We start from the raw sequence: 18720 nt of genomic DNA on the forward strand, positions 1-18720 counted from the left end.
TGCATTTTCCAAGACTAATACTGAAACTTAGTTACTTGGTCAGCTGGATTGGAAAATTTTATTTCATCAGTGTGAATACTGCTGCAAAAAGTCAATACGGCTAAGATCAATCATGTCCTACTTACTGTTTGGGTGGTTGTAGAACTTGAAGCTTGAAAAAAGATACACAAATAATTTACTTAATCTTGGCACTGCATGTAAATCTCAGATAATAATTATTTATTAAATGTTTACTTGAGGTGAAAATTAGACTTCAACAATTGAAAATATATTCAAAGATGCTTGGATCTGTAAGGGTTTTCTTCTTTAAATTTAACTTTAAACCAGTCTCTTGAGATTCATCTTGTTTCTGAGAGCCCTAGGGAATAGCAGGAAATTCATACATATTTAATATTAGTCAAATCAACCAATGCAGTAACCATGCTAAAAGAACAATTATGCAGAGTATTTATGTAAATATGGAATAGGAATTACATGTTTGTATTTAGAACATTGGAAATACTTGTAAATTATTTAATTTAAGAAGACATGCTTTGGAGTGATTTTGAGCAATTTATTTACAATATACCTATCATAGAAAAATGTTTAATATATTTGTATTTTCATAGTAATTTCAACTGTAACTAGGTTAGACTAGTATAATCTTCAGAGAAGAGAATTGCTTTGTCTTTTATGGAAAATACATACAAAGGTTGGTTTGTGCTAGACAATTTATTTAACATTTCATTTAAACTTAAGAGATGTGGAAAAATTAATTAACTCTGCATTTTCAATAACAATAAAGTAATAGTATTTTTCATGCATAAAATAGCTTTAAAAATCTACAAATATGTTTTATACTTTCCTGATCTAATCTAATGATGGAGAACGATGCATATTTTAATGAGCCCAGAAACCAGTCTCCAGTTATCTTCCATCTCCTAGGACAGATATGCTTCTAGAGGAACAGCGGAAGGTATTCACATAAAACATAAATTCACCCTTTCAGAAACTGCTTTCTTATATTAGTATCGTAGATAATACTCAAGTATTCGTATTTCTTGTGAAGTCTGTTATTACATGAAGAAATTCATGTGTTCAGAGCTATTTACACTGGAACATGGGGTGAAGAAACAATGTCAAGAGTTAGGGTCACATAAAGACCATTGGAACCTCTGTGTTATTCAAATACTTAATGCTGAGAAAGGTCAGAGAATTCTTACTAATTTAAATCAGTTCAGAACTTCTTCACAGCCATCCTATCAGTTGGTTTTCTGCAAAAAGGAAGTAACTGACTTGGCAGTAAACAGGTAATCTATATCAAAATGCGGGGCTTTTTTATTATGAAATGATTTGACAAAGCCATTTTTGGGGTATATTCTGGCCAGGTACAGATGGTGGCAATTGCCTAACCCAGAGAGAACTAGACTCTTTCACAGTCACTTTTCTGTCTCATTTGATATGTATGCGTTAAGTGTAAGACATATTTTACAATAAACATGTAAGCTTTTCACTGAATGTAAGGAGAAGCTAGAATGCCTAGCCCAGCTGGTCACTCAGCTAACACCAATGGAGGTGTCTGTAGCGTAGACATCTGTATTTACTCCTGATAACTCACCATGCAATCACACCTCAACTTCTCTAGATCTCTACTGTTAGCTACCTCAGCTGGCACTTTGATTGATTATGCTTTTGGTGTCAGCCAGCACTTTGGGTTGATCCCAGAATGATACAGCCTGCCTGCCAATAAAGGGAAATTGATTTTGGGTATGGTTTCAGTTTGAACTCTGACTTTACAAAGTTTCAAGCCATATTGGCTGGTGAGGCTAGCCATAACTGTGCAAAGGTGCTTAACGGTATACTGTACAAAAACGTGGCCAGATTTAAGAAGGATTTGGATGCCTGGAATTAGGGCCTTCAATTGAAAACCCCGATTTGAAAGCTGCAAATCTGAAAACTAAGTGTATGCAGCTCCTACATCTTTTGAGAAGTCATATCGTGTGCATACATGGTGCTGAAATCCCACCAGATTTCAGAAACTAGTCCTTCCTACATCTAATCAGAAGCACTTCAGCTACTAGGGCTTCTTAAGAGAAACTCCATGTGCAATTAAGTAGAATGGGGCTTACCAAATAGTGCAAGCGTGGCTGCTTTCATTGAAGAGGTCAGAAGAAAAAGATCAGCCCTCATTTTCATATGAAAACTCAGTGATCAGAATTTTTACCTGAGTTTCTGAGTACAATCCCTGTCTGTCAAAGAAGATTTTGTCCAAGTTTAGAGAGGTGCACAAATGACATAGGGGAGGAGGGAAAAGAAAAAAAAAAGGAAGGAACTCACTCTCTTGTTTTTTAAATAAATTATTTTTTACCCTGTCTGTTCAGGAAGGTACATATGGAAACACCTGAATGCAGAAGCGCCTGAAGTGAACCTACCTTACTCTATATCCATCACAGACAGGCATTTGTAGAGGGTGGCAGCAATGAATGAGATCAGTCTGAACACAGGGATGAGGACATGTACCTTGAAATTCTCTCTTTAGTACTTTTTATATGTGACAACTTCTGTTTGTTTTTAAGATGAAAAAAAATGGTAAGATAAAAACCAGTCTTAGGGACAAGGCCAGAATCTAGGGACCGTCTTTCTGGACTCAGTCTAACAGTTAGTCTCGCTGTTCCAACTCCTGAGTTGTATACATAAACTTCTGGTGTTGAAGAATTAAACTAACAAGTAGTTGTCTATTTCCCTCCATGGCTTCAGTGTTTCTTTTCCTCCTCACAAACAGAAATAACCTTTCATTTATTTTACTTAGAATAGGGCCAAGACACTGTCCTAACACCTTTTAGCTTTGCCTTTGTCTTTTCAGGGGAAAAAAAAATGTATTTTGCCTGACAGGCATAATGTTATGAACCATGCAACTAATATTCCTACCTTTACTGCTGTTTTCTGCCTCTGTTCTGTTTCATATTCTAGAAAAGCGTGCAGTGCTAAAGTTAAATTAGAGAGCAGTACTAATTGAAGATCAGCTGGAAGAGATCAATAAAGACATTACTATATATTAACCGTTACTGTTATCCTAAAAGAAACATTGGTTCGTCAGTTCATTTCAGAAGAAAAAAAAATAATTGATGTGATAGTTTCCTGAACAAAACAATGTAAAATATGATGCTTCAGTAACTGTAAAGAGTTGTGAGAACAATTTTACCTGCTGTGGACAAATGTTTTGTATTGTAATCCTGAGAAAGTCATGCAGCAAACTAGGTTGGCAATTACAATGCTGTGGATTTTCAAGCATAATTTAATTAATTCATAGCCAGTAAATCAACGTTCATTGTTACATGAACACACATGGGGTGAATACTTTTAAAACCACTATGTCATTCTTTACTTCCCGATATTCTAATTTTTTAATTATTAACTGAGCTACAGTTCATACTGTGGGATATTTTGACTTAAAATACATGCATCTTTGACTTAAATCATATTATTCCATTGTACCGGACCTGAATCAACAAAATTTTTCTGTAGTTTTTCTGTTTGTAGGGTAGTAGTTGCTTTCAAAATTTTTATCCTTTGTGCTTTAATTTCTAACAAAATGAAGTTTATAAATTTGAACTAGAAATAGATACTTTGTGTCAGACTCTATCTAGAACAAGTAAGTTCTGCTCTATTCAAGTGTAGACAGTTATACTGATTTACTTGGGAATCTGCCCCAAATATCTCTTTTTAACTCTAATTTAGCAGATATATTTAATTAATTTTAAGACAGTGTAGGGAAAACAATCCTCAAATATTTCTTTTCTGATTGGAAGACAGCATTCATTAAAAAACTATAAGAAAATCTGTAGGATCTTCAGGATAGTTCTGTAGAATTTTACTTTAATAACAATAATTCAGTTTGGTCTTACAACAAAACAAAATGAAAAATAACATAATTACAGTGAGCTTTTGACATTAACTATAATTGATATTATCTTGGTATCTTCATTTCAGAAAGCAATGATCTTTGTGTGTTTGTTTTAAATATAAGTTAATATTAGTTTACTTAAAATAGTGCATGAATATACACACATATATTGTGGTGGGTTGACCTTGGCCAGCTGCCAGATGCCCACCCAGCTGCTCTCTTACTCCCCCTCCCCAACAGGACACGGGAAGAAAATAAGATGGAAAAGCTCATGGGTCAAGACACAGACTGGGGATCACTTACTAGTTGCCGTCACAGGCAAAACAGACTTGACCTGGGGAAAATTAATTTAAATTAATGCTCATTTATAGAAAATAAAGTTGGATGGCAAAAAACAAAGACAAAAGTTAAAAATAGCTTTGGCTCAGCCCCCTTTTTCCCAGGCTCAACTTCACTCCTTCATTCCTGATTCCTCCACCTCCTCCTCCTCCAGTGTGGCACAGGGGGATGGGGAATGGAGGCTGTGATCAGTCCATAACAGCTCCTTTCTGCTGCTCCTTCCTCCTCATGCTTTTCCCCTTCTCCAGTGTGGGCCCTTCCATGAACTGCAGTCCTTCAGGATGAACCAGCTCCACCGTGGTCTCTCCCATGGGCTGCAGGGGAATTTCTCCTTCACCTTGTGGAACACCTCCTCCACTCCTTTTTTTTTTGACCTTGGTGTTTACAGGGTTGTTTCTCATTTATCTCCTCAGTCCTCACTCTGCTGTGTAGCATTTTGCCATTCTTTAAATACGTTTTTCCCGAGGCACCACCACCTTGGCCGAAGGGCTCAGAGGTGTCCTGCGGTTGGGTGGGTTGGAGCTGGCTGGAACCGGCTGTGTCCGGCACGGGGCAGCCCCGGCCTCTCCTCACAGAGGCCGCCCCTGCAGCCCCCACTGCCAGTGCCTGGGCACCTGCACCCAGTGCAATACATAAATATAAATACACCTCAAGATATATAGATTTTTTCCAATTTTTCCATCTGTAAGCCAACAGCAGGTTCCACAAGAGGGCATCAGCAGGATTAAACTTATGACCAATCAAACCAATCTCCTTTGGCTGTACCTATAACTGTAGTACTCATTCGTTCAGACAGTGCTGAAAGACCAATGTCCGAAGTAATTAAAAACTAATGATCCAGATAGTCGCATGATCTTGCTTTTACACTGGATATCTATATTGCATCCCCACTTGAATGACTAGACCACAAGAATATGATCTGCAAGTGTTATTGGCAGTTTGAGTTCCTTTATTTCAGATGGAAAAAACCTTATATTAAAGGTTTCAGGTTCAATCTCTACAGGTGATCTCTGTTTAGGTATATTATGTGTGAGAGTAATAGATGGGAATGAAAGGTGACATAAAGAATTTTATTAAAAATGATCTTGCATATTTATGCAATGTGAATGCAGGAGTTTTTAATATACACATTCATCTTAGATTCTAACACAGAACGAGAAGCTAATTCTGCAAACACAATAGGGCTATTGAATCATAAATGTAACACTGATGACTAAAGTTTGTGACATCAAACTTCTAATCATGTGTCTTAAATCAGTATAGTTATATATTTAAATTAGGTTATTAGCTTTATTAGCCTCTGTGACAAAATTCGTAGTGATTTTCTGCTTTAAAGGCAAACTGCAAAGAGGTTAGCAGAATTTACTACATATGCAGTTTATCAAAAGGTAGTTTCAAAGGCTCTTTTTAACTTTTGGGACTATGCGTGTTTGTATATCTAGCTTTTACAATAAAAATACAAGGGAAAATTAGGATGCAGAAAGCTGAAGTAGGTTAGCAATGGCACAAGACTCATACCTGCAGATTTTCCAATAACATCTAAATGAGGATTGAATTAATCTAAAAATCTGAAAGGGGTTGCTGAGCTATGGTTCCGATGAATAGAAAACAGCAGAGATGGGAACATAACTCTGCACTGATGATGGTAACGGATTTATCCAACAGAATTTCCCATGGTCATCAAACTGTGCATAACTGGTAGCCAATACCCCCTGCCATATGAGTACTGAAGCTTTCCAAAATGTTTAGTTTTCTGTTGATTACTGAGGAGTTTTATATGTGCATTTATGGTTAGAAAGAATATATAGCTCTCTTTTTTCAATAAAATGGACTCCATTGATCTTGGAAAAATCTAAAGGTATTTTAATGATATAGCTACACTAGCAATTTCTTATGGAACCTGCTTCACTGTAGGTTCCTGTCAGAATGGGTTTTAGTTACATGGAAATGTATAGTAGTTTGGGGCAACAATGCAAGTTTTAGTTGGTCAAATGACTGCATAGCCAGTGTTAATCTCGCAAATGGCCTAACCTGGGTTTTAAGAAAAAGATGAATTTTGGATTAGGGTGTAGAAGACTTTTGGAGCTTGGGGTTTTTTTTTTGTTTGTTTGTTTTTAAATTGGTTTTGGTTTTGTTTAAAGCAAGCTTAATATAGACAGGTAACTATTAATACATAAATATATAAAGTCAGACTGAGTTTCTTTTAGGGATCTGCTTTGAAGGACAAATATACAAAATGAAACTAGAGAGAAATTTCTTAGACCAGGAATCTATACCATCCATCAAATTCCAGCTTTTTAATACGTTTACATTTCTGGACTGCTTTTCTTAAATTCCGAAGCATGTACATACTGATTTATAGTACCCCACAACATGCAGGTACACAGGCACATCCCAGCAAACAGTGGAGCTGTGAAATCTCTATATGGACCACATACAGGGTAATGGTGAGAATGAGGGCATAACAGCTAGGATAGGTGGATGTTACAAGTACAAAAAATGTATGGCAAAAGGGAATCTATTCTCAGATCTCAGAAGTTGCAATAGCTCTCATCACTTGTTTAACTAAGACTTTAAGCTAACAACTAATTGGGTAATAAGTTAATTAGAGATGTATCCATAAGTTTTCAAAATCTTCCAGCCTCTACAGCTAGCCATCTACATAAAAAGGCAATAGAAATCTTATATGAAAAAAATCAAAATGAAGATTTGGATGGGACCACCCTCCTTTTTACTTTTGTGGTTCCTCAGGGAATTTCAAATTGGTTATCGTGTACTTTAAAAATACGGTCAGATAATGTTGATTTCCTCTCCCTTTTTGCTAAAAAGGTCTAAGAATGGCATGCAGTTAGAAGCTCAGTTATCCTCACTTTTGTTTTTCATGCACCAATGTCATCAAAGGAATGATAAAATTCTTATTTAAATTTTTGATGATTACTGAAAGCTAATGATGAGAAAATACAAGATAAAATATGGATTTAAGCAGCCAGTATACTTTGCAAATTATGAATGGTAAATTGGACAGATTGATTAGATCCTAGTAGGTGGAATAGTTTGAGAAACGATGCCTGTCATCTAAGGTTTTTGACAGGTGTCAAGTCAACTGAACAATGTTTTTTGAGGGATACATTTTAATTAAAACAGTATTCTATAGGAATGCTTTTTTTTCTGTGCTTGGAGTCCAGTTATTAGCTTGTTGAATACTGGAATAACCTGTATCTACTTCTTCCTTTCATTTCCAGGCATTATTCCTGAGTTAGGATCACTTGGTATTCTATATTTTATATATATATGTGTGTGTGTGCACTTTTTAGTAAATTAATATTCTCAGAACCAATTAAAAAGAAGTATTTTAAATAAAAAATACTGGAGAAACTTTAAGTCTAAATTAAGATTTAAATTCATCCTTCTGAGGAAAACCCAACCTGAAAAAATGGATATGGTAACTTTAAAGTACTTCATGAAGTTTCAGCCACCCAGCTGCTGCAATATCAAAGTGAACAGCATTGATAAAATTCCAAAACTTTTGGAAAATATATCCCCAGACTCATAGTTAATCATTGCTATTACGTTAAGTATAGTGAAGCAGTGATAATTTGCCTGGTAAATTACAGTATATTATGGAGTACACTGTAAACACACATATTCATAAGAAATAATAATTTTAAAAGAGATAAAATAAAACTATCAGTCGTAAATGACAACTCCTTTCTCAAAGATGTGATGAAAAGACATATTTAGGAAATACATGTATGACTTTTAAATCATTTTCTGCAGATTTTAGTGGCATGATGTAGATATATTTGGCCAAACACGTGGGTGTTGAGAACTAACTCTTAGTGGAAGCTTTGATCAATTGAAATGTTCACACTCAAAAAAAAAAAACCAAAAAAACCCAACCCAACCAACCAAAAAAAAAACCCAAAACCCAGCAAAAAAACCCAACCCCAAAGAAACAAACAAAACCACAAAAAAAAAATCGCAAATGAATCTGTAAAAAAAAAAGTATTTAATCTTAATGAATACAATACTTTATATAGTTCTAAGTTTATGTATATGTTATAGGGAGCACATAAGAAACAATAACAAGATCTATGTATCTGTTTATATTTGTTCCCATGCTTGTAATATCTAAGCACCTGAAAACAAAAACTGGTTAGAAACTGGCAAGTAAGAAATGTGAATCTGACCAGTGGCCTTAATTATCCAAGCCTAAGTGTTGCAAGATTTAAACACAGGGCAAGATTAAGCAAACTTGCATTTAAATAAGACATAGCAGTCTTAGATTTTGACCTAGCTCCTTTCTCTTCACACATTATATTCTATTGAATGCCATAGTATATGTTTTTATAAGCTTTCAGTTACAGTGTGTTTAGACTGGTTCCAGATTTAACAAAACATTGTATAAGAGGAATGGGAGTCTTAGGCCTTGCAGAATCAATATGTTGATAATTGAGGATTCCAGTTACATTCCATTTTCCATAAATACTTATATAGCTGCATTCATATGACGTGAACTCCAGTATGTATGGTTTGTTGAATCAGAGTATATGAAGAAAAAAAAAAAAGACTAAATTGTGTCTGCTATTAGACAAGGAGTGCTAAATTCAAACCAACAGGGAGCCTAGTAAACTCTCTGGCAAGGTCTCCCCCTTCTCTACCTCAGCACGCCCATCTCCGTATTCTCTTTCTCTTTCCCTCCTGTCCCATGGCAGTGTTTTTACTCTCAAGTCACCACTAATCATCTTTCCTTTACTGAAACTTGCTATCTTTCTCCTATCTTAATCCTGCAAAGTTGGAGGATGCCAGGTTGGTGGTTGAAAAATACTAATTAGCCAGATGATTTTTATCACATATTATTTGTATCTTCACAGGGTACCAAAGAGCACATAGAGATGTTACAGTATCAAACAAGACAAACATACTGTTTGGTTGCATGCGTGTCTAAATGAAGAGTTACTTGAAAGGTAGAAAGACTACTGTTGGATTGTAAAGCGGGAAAGAAAAGTTTGCGGGATTAATTTTAGGAAGCCAATTCCAAATTTAATATCACACTTGCAGTTGTTTGACCAGCAAACTGAAAAGTCTTACTTCAGAGATATTTACAGATTGCCCAGGGAGGCTGTGGAGTCTCCATCCTTGGAGATACTCAAAAGCCATCTGGACACAGTCCTGGGTGACTGGCTCTAGATGGCCCTGCTTGAGCAGGGGAGTTGTCCAGGATGACCTCCAGAGGTCCCTTTCAACCTCAACCATTCTGGGATTCTGTGACATATTTTATATTTTTAGAGTTTATAAATATACCAACCATAATTGTACTTTTAAACTAGTCTCAGGTCATATTATCATTCTGTAAAAATCTTACCTTTCAGGAATTTATAAATGATTGACATGAATTCCTTCTTCAATCCGGTAGTTTACTTCAAGTATGCAGTGTATGGAGCAAAAACATAGAGTGAAACTATTGTCACCCACTACTTTAACTTAATAATATTGCAAACCACTTGATCTTCCCTTTTGTGCTTTCCATGATGTGGGGTGACCTCCTTGAAAAGAGAGTCTCTCTTAAAAGGGAAGTTGTTTTTACCTTCCAACTCCAGTTATTAATCAATGCAAAACTCTTAGTTACAGCTGAAACTTCTTATCATGATATCATAATTTTGCTCTTGAAATGTAGTTTTCGTTTTAAGATACTGATAACAGAAACTAGATAAGAAACTTTACTTTGCCTTCCAGCATTAGAAAATGTCTTGCACTGCTAATCAATTATCTTTTTGCTTTTAAAATAACTCTACTTTGGGAATAATAGGGTTCTGTATATGAATATACAATGTGCCCTTTTTTGCACATGTGTATGTGTGTAGATGAATATGTACTCTGTCCTTTTTGTGAATGTAAGACAATGTTTTAAATAACTCTCTATTCTCAATGAAAAGAAATGCCTTTCCTCTCTTATGGAAACCAAGATGAAATCTTTTAAACACTGCAGTCAAAGTAAGTTTCACAGCTGACCCAGGATTTCAGTCTTACAGTTGGCATATTTTGTTTTAATATTTATTTTTTAATGCAATATTAAAATTAATAGTTAACCAATATGCAGTCTCTTCACACGTTAAAATGTCTTTTTAATGTGATATATATTATTTGTAGAGTTTCTTTCTTTCATTATGGTACGAAAGACAAAATAAAAGCTCTATATTGGGCATTTTTTGTATCAAGAATTGTAATTATGTAGACAAATAGTTCCAGGAATAGGAACAGGAAACATCCAAACAAAAGAAAATTCTTCATAGAAATGTTTAAAAACTAATTGTTTTCTCAGATCATCAGTAATGTGGCCAAATCTTAAAAAGCAATTTTCTTTGAAAATTAGACCTCTTCCTAATTAAAAAAAAATAAATTAAAAACTATACCAGCCATGGGATTAAGATCAAGTTTCTCAATAATGTTGGAAAATAAAAACTTCTGTACCAAAGTCATCAAATCCATGATTTGTGCAGCTCTGGTGTAAGTTTATCAGCTGTCCTATAGCACTGCAAAAAATGGTCTACAAACTGATCAACATCTTCCCTTTTTCGTAAGGAATGCAAGTTTTTAAAAGGTAACATAAGTTTTTCAAAAATACTTAATGAAAACATTTTTCCCTTAATAGGAGTAGGGGCTAAAGGAATTCAGAAAGGGGAAAAGCGCCACCTATTGATCATAGCTTGCAATCTGTGATTCCTCGCTGTTTGGTACCTGTTGTAGTCGTGTTTAATGAGCACAGCCGGCATTTTAGATGCACGTATCTGTTACATGTTTCAATATTTTCAGGCTTCATGCTGAAGTGTTTAAAGAATATATATTAAAACATAACTAAAGCCAAATGAATATTTTACAGAGCAGTAATCCTTTAACGTAGGAACAAAAAAGTATTTTTTTCTTTCCCTGCCTTTTTTTCTTTCTTCTTTCTTACTTTCTGTCTTTATTTCTTTTTGTTTCCTTCTTATTTCTTTTTCTCCCTTCCTCTCTTTCTTTTCTCTCTTGGTGTCTCTTTCCACTTCATTGCATCTCTCTCTTTTTACTGTTTGTCTTTGTCTCTCTTTTCTCTTTCTCCCTCCCTTTCCTCCCACCCTCCCTCCCTCCCTCCTTTCACTCCCCGTTTCTCTATTTCCCCTCTACTCTCTCCTCTCTCTTTTTCTCTTTTGTGTCTATTTTCCCTCTTTTATCTCTTTAAAAGGTGCTTTCTATTTTGAGATACAGTACAGAGGACATGGGGAACAGCTTTAATAGAAATTCTGTTAAAATTAGTAGAACATGAGGCTATACCAATTGTAATACCTTCAGACTTAGTGGAGAACTTTGCATGCTGAATAAACAAGCTCATATATCTTCCAGTAGTTAAGGGGATAAACAATTCATTTTCCCTTTGAGGAGGATGGAGTTTGCTACAGATATCAAAAAGTTGGCAATGAAACAATTTTGATTGTGTGTTTTAAATATATTTCAAATCCTACCAAGATTTCTGGAATTTGACTTTTTTTTTTTTTTTTTTTTTTTTTTTTTACCAAATGGTCATTAATGATGTACATATTGTGACTTTTAAATCACTGGGTTCAATAATGAATAGTTCATTGACTGCTGGTTCAATGAATTGTGTGGAAATTCATGGACCATGCAGGCAAAGAGAAAAGGTAACTGTTATTATTTCAAATGAAGATTTTATGTCTTAGTGGCATTGTGAAAGATTGACCTTCACATGAGATATTGCTGTTCTTGCATTACCACCCTGATATCAATAGAAAACTGCTTTTAATCTACACAAAGGGTCCTGTTATCCTCTCAATGCATGGGGGATTATCATGCTTAACTCTCCAGAACATCGACAGGCAAATAGACCCCACAGTCTCTATTGCTGTGAAGCAATTTCTTGAACATATTTCACATGCTTTTAAGTGATGGTTTTGAAAAGTTCTGGAGGTATTTTTTTGTGTTTTGTTTTGCTTTGTTTTAAACTAAGAAGTTGACATTTTGTTGTAAACTTGTACAAGAACACTACTCTATTTGATGTGTGGTAAGTAAGGATTTACCGAGTTCTCAATATTAGTAGATTAAAATATTCACGATCATATCAGTTAACCATATGATCTCTTCTCAGTAATGCTCATTGTAGAAGCTAAGTACTTTGTGTTGTAAGAGAATTGCAAATATGATATTTATACAGGAATCTGTCAGAGGACACATCTCATTTACAAAGAAACACAGCTAATAATGATAATATATTTGTTTATCAGTATTTATTTTCATATCTGCTCTTGTGATGGTACTCTTCCTTGCTAAAATTACGTTGCATACCTCTATTTTGCATTTCCAGATCAATAAGGCAACCAAGGGTTACTGTGTTCTTATAAATGTATATATAAAGCCACATATATATGTCTGTGTGGGCATGTGTGTACTGTGTCCACACAGTGAAAACTTTTAAATATTAAAAAGAAGTATTGCATCCCATATTTCATCTATTCTTACAAGACAAGAATGACAGTATTAAGATGCACATTCAGGATAGCACTCTTTCTACTTTGAACGCTGTCAAGAACAAAGTGCTTTACAGACTTAAAATAAATCTAGGTACTAATCCATTGAATTTCTGACAACAGGAGCCCAAGGTTTCCATGCACTTAGCTGAGTACTGCATAAGAGCTTGTGCATTATTTATGTCCACTAATGGTGTTGCAATGCTCTTTGTGTGAAGCAGTGACAGTGCAATCTACTAAGATAGCTGCTGCTGTGGACAAAGCCATACATTTTCCTGGGCTTGAATTTTTGACAGAATACTCTATTAATGCCAATTCTGCTTAAGTAAATGCTGAACAGGGGTCAGTTCCTCCCCCCATTCCCCTTATTATTTAAGAAAACAGTGCCATAAAATGGAAAATGATGTTCTGGGCTTTGCTGAATTTTGCAACACAATAGTAGCTGATAAAGGTCAGTCTGCTTTTTTGTCTACTTTTATGATTTTGTGTGATGGTCCACAGACTAAATAGGAAAGCTCTTAGCATTGGAGAAGGGAGGTGCTATTAATTCCAGTTTCATTGCCATTATACTCTTCAGTGGATCAATAGAATTAAATGAGCTGAGATATTAGGAAAATATTGTGAAGAGAAGTAGGGTGGTATTATTTGACCAAGGTTAGGATGAATAGAAAATAAAGAACCATTTATACTGGGATGTCAATAAATCATAGAACCCATATATAAAATGGAATAGGGCATAATAATCATAAGCTTTCAAATGACCATAATGTCTTTCTTTTTTTAAATATGTGAATGTTTGGCTGGCAATTTAAAGGGCCACTGCAAACAATTTTTTTTTATCTGGGCGAATTTAAATAATAATAATTCCATTTATATAGTAGGTCCTGTTTAAACTGAGTAATCATAGTAGGTTTATAATAATTCTTGAAAATATCTGTCTTCTTTATTTGCTTCTCTAACCATTTAAGACCTGGAAGTTCTAATGGGGACATGGTTGAGACCTGGGTATGTTTTCCCTTGTGCTTTCCTGTTTGTACTGCCTGCTGCCTCTGCAATTTCCATTTCAGTCTTACAGTTGCAAATGCTTTTCTGGAAAGCTTGTAAAACATTGCATACATCAAATAAATCTGCAGAAATGACTAACCCAAAAGACATGAAGTAGCTCCTTTTGGAGTCAACTTACACAGGTGCCTGTGGGAGATAGACAAAGGACTTTCGGGTATTAGAGGAGGGAAAAAAAAGAGGAACAATGGAGATTAGCACATTTGCCTCTATTGTTTCTCAGAATCCACAGTATTAGCGGCAACAGTTCTCACCGTCTGAAGATCTCAGTGACTATAAAGCAAGCTTTTTTCATTGTTTCCCTTCTGCAGGTAGGAAAATTGAGATTATATACAGGTAAACTTTTCATAGGGTAGTAGGCCTAAAGGCAGAGGTGTAGTCTTGTCACAAGCTTAATTGTTACTTTAAGTAACATATTTTAGCAAGAAGTGAATTCTCATGCATTTATTTAATTAAAAAAGAAAACAACCAACCAGGTTACCTTGTGCAATAATTTGAGCTAAAACCGACAAACTGTAGATCTAAAGTTTTAGTTTAGTATTAGAATGATTCTATTTGCTCTTCATGACTCCAGTAAGACAAAATTAATCATCTTTCAAACTGTTGAAACTGAATAAAATCTTCCCATCTTCCTTATGACCATGCTTCTTCTTCGCCCGTACTCTTCAGTTAATCTCTCGCTCTTTCTGCCTGTCATGTCTCTGTCTCATAATATAAGTAGTCTTGAAGTTTTTTGGTCTTAAAAAAATTATCTTGATTTTTATTAGAATCACAAAATCTTGTAAATTTTTCCAGGACCTCTGGAATTCTTTTGTCCAATGCCTTGCTCAAAGCATCCAGGTGTAGCAGGTTGCTCAGGGCTGTGTCCAGATATGTTCTGAATGTCTTCAAGGATGGAGATCCCACAGACTCTCTCGGCAGCCTGTTCTGGTGGGTGCCCATAAGTAGTATGCATTTGTTTTTCTTTCTGTGGCAGAATTTCCTGTGTTGCAACCTGCTTCATGACTTTGTTCTGTTCACTGTTGAATCTGGCTCTGTCTTCTTCATACCTTCTCACTAGGTAGTTGTTAATGGCCATAAGATCCTCACCCAACCCTCTTTCATTAAGGATGAACTAATCCATCTCTCAGCCTCTCATCTTGGCTTACTCTGCAAACTACAGATTTGCTGTAAGCCATTTGGGTCTGATTCATCAGCAACCTCGTCCTGTCAGTGGTGCTTTTTTTTCTAGAAATTTAAGAAATTCCAGGAAGAAATTTCAAGGAGAAATCTCAGTTTCTCTCAGTTTACATATTCCGCCCTCCACCATCTTTCCTGCTGGCTACCCAGTCATTACTTTAGAACTTTGTTTGGGGAAACACAGATACCACCACTACAGAGCCATGTTTCAGCTCTGTTCCTTTCTTCCCTTTTAATACTCAGTAGAGTTATGTACTCCACCTTTAGACCTCTACAGTGTGGAGACTGGCACCTCAGATTATTGTCTAGGCTACCTTCATTGGCATTTATAACGTGGTTCATCTACTATTACTGATTTCTACAGTAGCTTGGATTACTTTTATTTTTCTCATCCCAACTGGCTGTCATAAGGAAGCACTGCTACTAAGTCTTAGCTTTTATGTGAGATGAACGCTGTCTGCAGAGAACATTTTAGAATATTGACTATGCTTTCTTCCCCTCTACTAATCATATGTTTGTCTCCCTCTCCCCCTTCTTATCTCTTTATTTCTTATCTCCAAACAATAGTCCCTCTGAGTAAATATTTTGAGCCTACCTCTTTAGTACCTCATTTCGCCTCCTCGCAGTTTTCTTCCGTGTCTGCCATAATGGATAACTTCACTATCCTGCTTGTGAGTTGGGTAATATCTTTAATTAACTTCCAGGACGTATCTAAATTTGCAAGTCCTTCTTGCATATTGACTCTGATTCATGGTCTGCAGTATCTCTCCACAAAACTAGAACGCTTGTCCAGACTCTCATAACTTTGTGTCATCAGAAATTTTTAGATCTTTGTGAGTCTTGCCCTTTCTATCACATTAAATACCATCTCTTAACTTTCTTTTTCAAGTCTATTCTTAAGCTACCTCTGACCTATATTCACATTAAGCACTGTTTTATACACTAATCTTTGAGCAGATTCTGAATGGCCTTTACTGTCTGTTTGTAATTTTTGTTAATCATAAACCATTGGAACACGTGCATTGTATGGCATATGCCTGCCATATTTCCCATGCACCTCTGTGTGTTCCTTAGAAACATGTGTTAGCCTATCTGCAGTCTTCCTTCACTTCTCTCCCTTAAAACTCTGATGTGAATTTTCAAAGGAGTTGGGGGGAAGGCAAAACAAACACCCTTGACAGCACTAATGTCAAATATATATTTGGAACTTTTAGCTAATATCTCATTGCTTCCCTCTTCTTAGCTTTTTGTTTCTAGTTCTTATGACAGCCTTATGCTGAGATCACACATTGTATCTTCATTTCACCTTTGTGTGAAATCTAGTTGTTCCTTGACTGTCAACTCTGAATGCTGAAATTCATCTCACCTAAGACTAGCAATGGAGACATCTAGTTCCAAACTAACCAATTTGCAATACCTGCAAACAACAGAGAAAAATAAACATGATTCATCTGATCTGTTTTTGATATCTGCATTTTGATGGAATGCATCATACTAAAGTTACTTATTGAAGTAGTCTATGTTTGGTACAATTCAGTGTCTATATGTCTGAGCCAATGGAGGAAATATTGTTGAGTCAGGAAACAGACAATTACAGTGAGTAGTGGGAAAAAGTGTAGAAGTCCCACAAAATGCTCAAATAGCATAGAAGCAGGTCATGCTTCCTGTAAAAGATTAAGTTCAAAGGTCACACTTGAGAGACAAAGATTAAATCATCTCTCTATTTAAGCTCTTATATAATTTAGTTTGCAATCTGTATTCTGAACTATGGCACTGAAAATCTGAAGTAGTTCAACAGCCTTGCAAGGAATTTAAGTAGGAGCTGTGTCTGGTCTACATGTCTGGTCTTATACAAATAGGTATATGCCTGTCAGTTATGTTGTCAATTTCTGTAGCTTTTCTTGATTTCAGTGACCAATTTGCATGTGTTGAGAAGCTGATCCCTTATATCTAGAATAGAAGGAAATAAAAGCAAGCTTATTCAGTGTTACTATATAGCAGCTTCTCTATTTGTGCCAGCAAATATGACATAAACCCTGATTTTCAGTGGTTTATCTCAGACATAAAAAAAAACCAAACCACCACTTCATTTTAAAGCTGGGTGCAACAGATCTCTGCCTGAAGCAATTTAATTTTTACAAAATTTGAAAAGCTAGTTGAGCAGTTTTTAGTTATAAGTGTCAGGAGAAGTTGCCAGTGGTTTCAGACAGTTGTACTCTCACAGCTAAAATACTTCAAACCTTTAAGAGCTCCATTCAATTACAGATATTTTCTAGCTTCTGCAAACAAGAATCTATGGAAATTTGCTCTGTAACCAGACAGCTGATTCAGCAAGAAAGAAGCAATAAGCAGTAGAAGTGTAAGTTACCATTTATTACATTTGTTTATTTCTACAAGGAATCTTGTATTGCAGTAAATTCTACCAGTACACATCTCTACTATGTCTGAGAAATGGTATGGAAGCTACCAAATCGTTTTGGAGGGACATTGCTACTTCTGTCCCTATTGAAGAACAAGATTGCTTCCTACACCCACTTACGTAGCACAACCTTGTACCACACCACAGCACACCTGAATTCATTGATCATCTGTGCCCGTAGCATCAGGTCTATCAGGTCAGAAGGAAGGAGAGAGGTTGCAGTACTTGCTACAGCTTGGTGCACACTTCTTAATATGTATCTGTCTCCTCTTTCAGAGTTGAAAAATATACCCCTTCTTGTTACAAGATGCAGCGAGTCAGATGCATCCCACAGCATGTGACAAATTGTATTCCTGAGAGAACTGTGTGACTAAGTCTATGCCAGTATACAAGTAAATAAAATAGGTCCTGTGCAAAAGTTCAGTGTACCAGGATTTTCTAGTGGTTAGCTGTGATTATGTTCCCTGGCACCTTTTTAGATATGCACCAGCTACCCCCCTATAGACAATGCTCCCCTCACTTTTATTTAGTAATGTAGATGTAGGCTGAGTGCCACTCTAATGAGCACTAATTCCTATTCTACATAACATAAGAAAGAATATAAAGACACTTAAAGCTTTGGATAAGGGAACAGAATTTAAGCCACTTTGGAGAGGAGCAACAACCATACACAATGTTTTCCAAGACCATCTTTTTAAAACTTATCTACAGTAAAAATTAGGCAGAAAATCTCAGCCCAAAAGCAATCACTTTAAGTAGTTTCTTAGAAAATATCTTTATTTAGGTATTCAATTGCAGTGTCAAAGATCAGCCATCTATCCTGTTTTATAATCTAGGTGGTATTATGATTTGACAGTGATTTTAAACAGCTAAGAACTAAATCTATCAAGAAAATTATCTGTGATACTTTCTGAAGTATTTTAAAAATTTTCAGGGGAAAACAAATAAAGTTGTATTAGTAGTACCACATATAGCAAGTGGCCAGGGTATTTGGTTCACGAATGTCTATATAGCTATGTTTATAGTAGCTAAACAAAGATGCCTAGGACTGTTTTCTGGCACTGAGATCAGCTAGCCCTAAATAACGTACACCCATACATGCCTTTGTCTCTAAGCAGGGTAGCCACAGCCACCTGATGGGAGTAGTTCCTGTCCCAGGCTTATTCCTGAAATGTGTTCAGAATTATACTAGCTGCATGTCGTTTTAAAAATTTACTTATATACACATGAAAATATATGAGCCTGAAAACATTTCCTACACTGATGTTGTACATTTGGTATAGCTGAGTGGATCACTGAAGGAGTAGGTTGCCAAGGCCACA

The sequence above is a fragment of the Phalacrocorax carbo genome, chromosome 1 (assembly GCF_963921805.1).
Source record: "Phalacrocorax carbo chromosome 1, bPhaCar2.1, whole genome shotgun sequence".
In the NCBI taxonomy this organism is placed as follows: domain Eukaryota; kingdom Metazoa; phylum Chordata; class Aves; order Suliformes; family Phalacrocoracidae; genus Phalacrocorax; species Phalacrocorax carbo.